This window comes from Heloderma suspectum, chromosome 7 (assembly GCF_057233095.1).
Source record: "Heloderma suspectum isolate Gila_16-S chromosome 7, 16-S_ref, whole genome shotgun sequence".
NCBI classification, from domain to species: domain Eukaryota; kingdom Metazoa; phylum Chordata; class Lepidosauria; order Squamata; family Helodermatidae; genus Heloderma; species Heloderma suspectum.
Genome location: NC_139464.1, coordinates 59,631,188 through 59,637,467, shown reverse-complemented (window position 1 = coordinate 59,637,467; position 6,280 = coordinate 59,631,188). Strand labels below are relative to the sequence as shown.

General features: G+C 45.6%; 1 non-coding gene across 1 annotated transcript; it reads right to left on the bottom strand.

Annotated features, from left to right (window-relative positions):
* Positions 1-5,700: 5,700 nt before the first annotated feature.
* On the bottom strand, positions 5,701-5,776 carry TRNAS-UGA (transfer RNA serine (anticodon UGA)). The gene has a single exon. It is a non-coding gene; the product is annotated as a tRNA-Ser (tRNA).
* Positions 5,777-6,280: the final 504 nt, after the last annotated feature.

Below are 6,280 nucleotides of genomic sequence, written 5' to 3'. Positions count from 1 at the left end.
TTTTCTTTTGGAGTTACCCACCCATCTAATAGCCAACCCTCACACTACCTAAAGTAGATACCTAAGACGTAGAGAGTTTTAAGGCTGGTGTGTTGGAGGCAGTAAGAGAAAAAGATTTCTACCTGGTGGCAGCAAAAAAGGGCACAGGAAGGGAAGAGCAAAAAGGAGTCTGAGCACACAATTTTGCCATTTTTCCCTTTCACTCACAGAACAAGGCATTGCTGGTCTGTGACAGAGTCCATGCACAATACAGCTCTGCCTATGTAGTGTCATCTACACATGATCATGAGCCCTGGATGGATGGATGGATGGATGGATGGATGGATGGATGGATGGATAGAGATACAGACAGACAGACAGACAAAAAATCAGGGTTCCTGATTGTCAGAAGAAAGCCCTATGTACAGTTTCATGTGCCTAGTTTCATGTGAATATGTGTAGGTCAGGGGTGGAGACAGTGTGCATGATCAATGGCTTGAAAGGGACTTAATTGCCATTTTATTGTGTTTTAAGCTACCAATACAGTTTGTGTCTCCTTATAATTGGTTCTGCAGGTAGTTTTGTTTCCCACCAGCAGATGGCTACAGTTGGGGGGGGGGGTCCATTTCCTTTTCAAGTGAATTGGTATGCATCCTAAGACATGCAGCACATAATGTTAAAGCATGCTATCTTTATGGTACTCAGAGGGCCATTCAACCATCTCTGTCTTCTACAAGAAGATTAAGTCAGTGCAATGTATTAAGTGCACTCAACTGAAATTTTGCACATGAGAATTTCAGGAATGTACACAAAGGACGTAACACCTGAAAATACAGCCATACATTAAACTCTGTATGAATGATAATGCTCTGCGGTGGTGCCAATCTGTTCATGTAAAGTGTGTATGTGGGTTCCTCTTACAGTAAACTCCAGAGAGTTGAACTCCTGTTGTAGCTGATTGCAGTGAAAATAATTTATTAGGGCAGAAGTGGTGTGAGGTCTGCTTATTTCAATTTTGTGTACAGGTTTGGGAGAGGGATATGTTCCTTACAGTTTTAAAGTTTTCATTGGATTGTTATAAATACTCATTTTTTTTGCAGATATATTTTTTGCATTATTTTTGTTTCTTTTACATATTGAAGGTAAAGATAGATGAATCAGTCAATTTCCTCATTTTTCCATCTTGAGTTTGTTCCATCCCATTCCTGCACCAGTTTGTGTTTCTCTCAATCTCTCTTTCTCTCTCTCTCTCTTTTTAAAAAAAGTCTACACAAAAATTTGTATGCACTTATGTGCACATTTCCCCTAGTAAACACACTTCGGTATGGAGGTTTGCCTAATGTACACATTTTTGCAAGTATTTTTCTTTAATACAATGCTGTTTTGTCCATTTTTTTCCACTGACATGCATATTTTTCACACTTTCTGCAATATACAATTTTGTATGAACTTTTCCCTAATGTACACATTTGTGTACACATTGAAGATTACTTTCAGTGGGTGGAAATGGGCTGTGTGAGTGGGTTGACGTGTTTGGAATAATAGTGTTGCCAAATGATGGCTCTTCTGGAGATGACAGTGCCAACATATATACAACAGAAAGTATGACAGATGAGGGTAAACTAAAAATACATTGTGCTAAGCAGGTTCCAGAAGACATTCTCCAAATAAGCACATATATTTGAGGTGGCAGTCTGAAGTGTTTTCCTCAGCTAATGTCTTCATTGCAGGCAAATCACACATTTCCAACACTGAGAACACTCGTTGATTTTGCTGGGGAAATGTGTGATTTCTCCCCCAACTGGGGCTTCAACAGCTATGTGGAATGTTGGTTGCAGAAGTGTATGAGCACTTATGGGTCAGTGCCTGTGACATCACTGCCACCAGTGCCATGAACCTCTTTTCCTCTTCCTGCCCCATTCTGAATGAATAATCCCCCATCCCAAATCCTTCAGTGAGAAAGAATTATGCTGCTACCCTGAATCATGATGGTGCTAACGTAAAGCTATGTTTGCTGTTAATGGAGGGGGGGCAGTTTGGAGTGTGTGTGTATATATTCACCCTTTTCTGGAAAAGCCCTACCCCAATGAATGCAGTCATTTGGCAAGATAGCAGATAGCTAGGCAATAGCATTGCCATGCCACCCATGCTGATCCTGATAATCAGCATGGTCTAACAACAATCAGAACAGGTACTGGCCCATTCCCCAAATGGCTTATGGGTATTGTCTATGCTAATTCTGAAAAAAAAATGCTCCAACTGAATGAGCCCTAAGTGTGTGCGTGTTTAGCTGAAATTAGACAACTGAGCTAGCATGGAATCTTCCCTTCAATATGCAACTGGGAGCCATCTGTGGCTCCATGGAATAAGTTGTGTGTTAACCAACAACTGCAGAAAATTTAGATTCCAATGGGGAATTAAGACGAATGTCTGTTACACTAGAAGGGGTAGACTTTTCATTTAATTAGAAGGTAAATCTATGTACTCTGTAGGGAAACTTGGCTGCAGTGTATGCTACTTTGGCAACACGTTTGCTCTCACAAATTGATTATGGATTTTCTTAGAAATTACTTCTTATTCTATTCATTTCAGCTGGTTAAAATATTTATGTGTGATTGTTCAGCATGAATTATGCAGATGTTTCTCCAACCAAGGAAAAACCATATACCACATGAGCCCTACTTAGTTATAGAGGTGTGAAAAAAAATCCCGGAGTCTAACCAGAGAGTTTACCTCACTGAGGGATATGGAATACAAGTTCAAACAACTTCACCCAACATATATCTCAGATGAAGGAGGGAGCAGAGGAAGGAAGATGCTTAAAAATAAAATTTAGAAATACTTGGTTACCATTTGTGTGTGTGTGTGTGTGTGTGTGTGATTTCTAACACCCACTTTCCTACCTGGAGTTTTAATTGGACTCAGGTGGGATGATTCATCCTTGCCTTGCACAATCCTTTCCAGCAGTGCTGGTTGATTGTTAACATTTCCATTCTGACATAGTCTGATTTTTACACTCACTTGACTCTAGCTATGCATTCAGTCTAAAGGACTGCCTAAGATGAAAAGCAGCAGTGAAATGCATCAATTGTATATGCAGATGTAATAGCTAAATAGTTCAAATGGAGTTCCCAAAGTAACCAAGAGAACCTATTAGTTAGAAGGAGGGGTGTGTGTGTGTGTATATTGGGGGGGGTGTATTGGCAGTAACAGTTAATATACAGCCTCCCCCAAGGAGAACACAGTTGATTAGCTGTGAGGATTGGTATTTTGTCTGTGTGGGGGGTGTTTTTTCTGAGCCCTGTAATGGGACTTCCTTAGGCAGATTTACAGAGCAACCCTATGCTCCAATTATGCAAGGGTAAAGGAAAGATACACCACCACTATAGCAGCAGAAGAAGCATTATGTTTTAGACATCAGGGGTGGGCAACCTGTGGCCCTCCAGATGTTTTGGCCTACAAATCCCATCAGACCTAGCTAGCATAGCCAAAGGTGAGGGATGATGGAAGATATAGGCCAAAACATCTGGAGGGTCTCAAGTTGCCCCCTTCCGCTATGCGTCTGGGAGGGGAGGAGAAGAACACACAACCAGAAAATGAAAAATGGCATAAAAATGGCAGAGACACCCACTCCATCCCTTGAAACACTACCAGTGCCCACTAGTCAGGGATGCCTGCATGCAGCCCACACATGGAGGGACCCAATGAACAGGTCAATGTGGACATGCCTCCAACACACACCCTGCCCTGCATCTCTACACGCACACAACAGGCACAATGATGCTGCAACACCCTCAATCCAACCACACTGGAGGAATATCAAGCCACGCCCCCTACAGGCAGGGATTTGAATCCTCTTGTGCTTGTCAAAAGCTCGGTTTTGGTGGACAACACACAAAAAGGAGGAAGAAAAGCCTATACACCATAGCACCCACATGGCTCCCTGGGCAGGAGCCTGCAAAGAGAACAGACATTTTTCCTGGGAGAAGGGTTCAAGACCCACCCAGGAAAGAAAGGACTCTCTTGCCAAGCAATCAAGGAAAGGAGCTGGAAGACCCATTAAGAGACTGCCAACACAGAGCACTGAACTGGAGAGCAGGAGACAGGAACTTGCTCCCACTCACCTTTTCCATGCCAGGGGCAAAATTAGAAGAAGTGCGCAGGATGTAACCCCCACACTGTAAGCATGTCAGAGCAGTTCCCCAAGTACTTAGCCATAGCAGGAGACAGTAAATACACATTATGGAGCATTTGTCCCCTGAAGACCCAACCATAGAGGTCAACAGCACAGGGGCTGCAGGAGGAGCTCCAGACACGAGGAACAGCTTACATTTTACATGCAGGGAGTCCCAGGTTTGAATCGAAGGTATTACCCCAAACACTGACAAGGAGGGAATGGCCCCTCACACTCAGGCCAACCTGACCTGAATCAAGAGGAGTGCTACATGGACCAGTAGACTGGGTCCTACATGGGCCAACCAGCCCTGTCAGTCCATTCCCCACCCCTTGTAACCTACCTACCTACCTACATGGCCAATCCTCTCCTCTCTTGTCTTGCCTGATAGGCTGGCCCTGCTGGGTAGCATCCCAGCCTGGATGCATTGCCCCTCCTCTTATCATCCCCATCCCTTTCTCTCCCCCTAACCCCAACTGACTGCCTGTCAAGGGCTCCTTGGAGGCCTCTCTCCGTCTAATCCAGTAGCCAAGTCCAGACACAGACAAAGGGATTCTTTTCAAAGCTTTATTCCTCTTTTACAACGTAACCACTCTACCGTTAGCAACTAGATATGAGCAGCAGAGTACCTATGCCCTAAGTTGGAACAGTTGGTCCCTGTTTGAAAGGGAATCACTGGCAGACCCCTGAACTTAAGGGCTAGGGAGAGTCCCTCCCCTTTTCCCTTGGATCCTCTGGGCGCAGCCATTGTTTGCACGCCACCCGGGCACTACGTCTCCTTTCCGCACCCTCCATTTGGCGCTGCTCTCTGCATCGGCGACTCGCGTCCATCAAGTCTGCTTCCCACGCTCTGTCACTCCCAGGACTGCTATCTAAGCTAGGAATGCCAGTGGGAGGAATCTCCGTCAGCTGTTGGCCCTGGGAAAGAGGAGCACGCTCCTCTCCCAGGAGCGACTCCTCTTCCTCAGAATCAGAGCTACTCTGGGATTCTATGGGCTCAGTGTCCACCCTGACACTGCCTCACAAACACCCTGGCAGTAGCATCAAACCCACTTGAGCTACCTGAGATGCCTATGACATTACGGTCTGGGAACCTGAGTGAGCAGACAATGGAAGGGCCACTGCACTACACCCCATCAAGCACCTGCCTGTCACTCCTCCCCTGTTCAGAATTCCATCGAATTCCATCGTGTCCTGGGGCATGGTCTGAAGGCACATGAGGCAGCCACCTTGCTGAAGCTAAGCAGGCTTGGGTCTGGTCAGTGCTTGGAAAGGAGACCACCCGGGAACCACATGTAGCCACCGTGAGTTCCACGATGGAAGAAAGGTGGGATATAAATGTAATAAACAAACAAACAAACAAACAAATCCAAACGTGGGAGAACGTGCCACAGGCATATTCATCTATCCATAGGAGGGAGTGATAGAAACATAAGACGCTGCCCTGTATCTAATCAGCCCATTGGTCCATCTAGCCCACTATTGTTGTGATGGTCACTGACTGGTAGTGGCTCTCTCTGGGGTTTCAGGCAAGATCTAATCCTACCAGGAGAAGCCAAGGATTGAACCTAGGACCTTCTGCATTCAAAGCAGGTGCTCTACCACTGAGCCACAGGCCCCTCCCTAGTGCATAAGGGGATGCATAAGGGGTGCATAAGGCACTGGGTTTTCAGAGACTAGAGAAGGGTGATCAGCTATGGGAGGTGTAAAAAACAACCCCACAGTTCGCTTTGTCCAGATGGCACCTGGTGTTTGGGGGGCTATTATCAGAAACTATTCAAGTACGCAAGTATTTTCCTTGAAACCATTTCCCCCTGCATGTCCCCCTCTTACTTTGAAATGAGTGGGTCTTTGACTATTTCAAGACCATCACCAGAAGGCTATTCTGATATTGTGCAGATGGGGTGGGGTGGGGTGGGGTGGGGTGGGGAAGGATGGACCACTTCTTCCTAGAGAAAGAATGGCATCTCGTAAAGTGTGAGGGAGGATTTCCTAATGCTGTGCGGCGGGTGCTATCAGAGGCACCACCGACGCTTCACTTCTCATTAGCTTTCATGACCAGCCATTTGCAGAAAGCGCATACTGGGCTAAGTGGGCCAGTGGTCTGATTTAATAAGGGTTACTCCC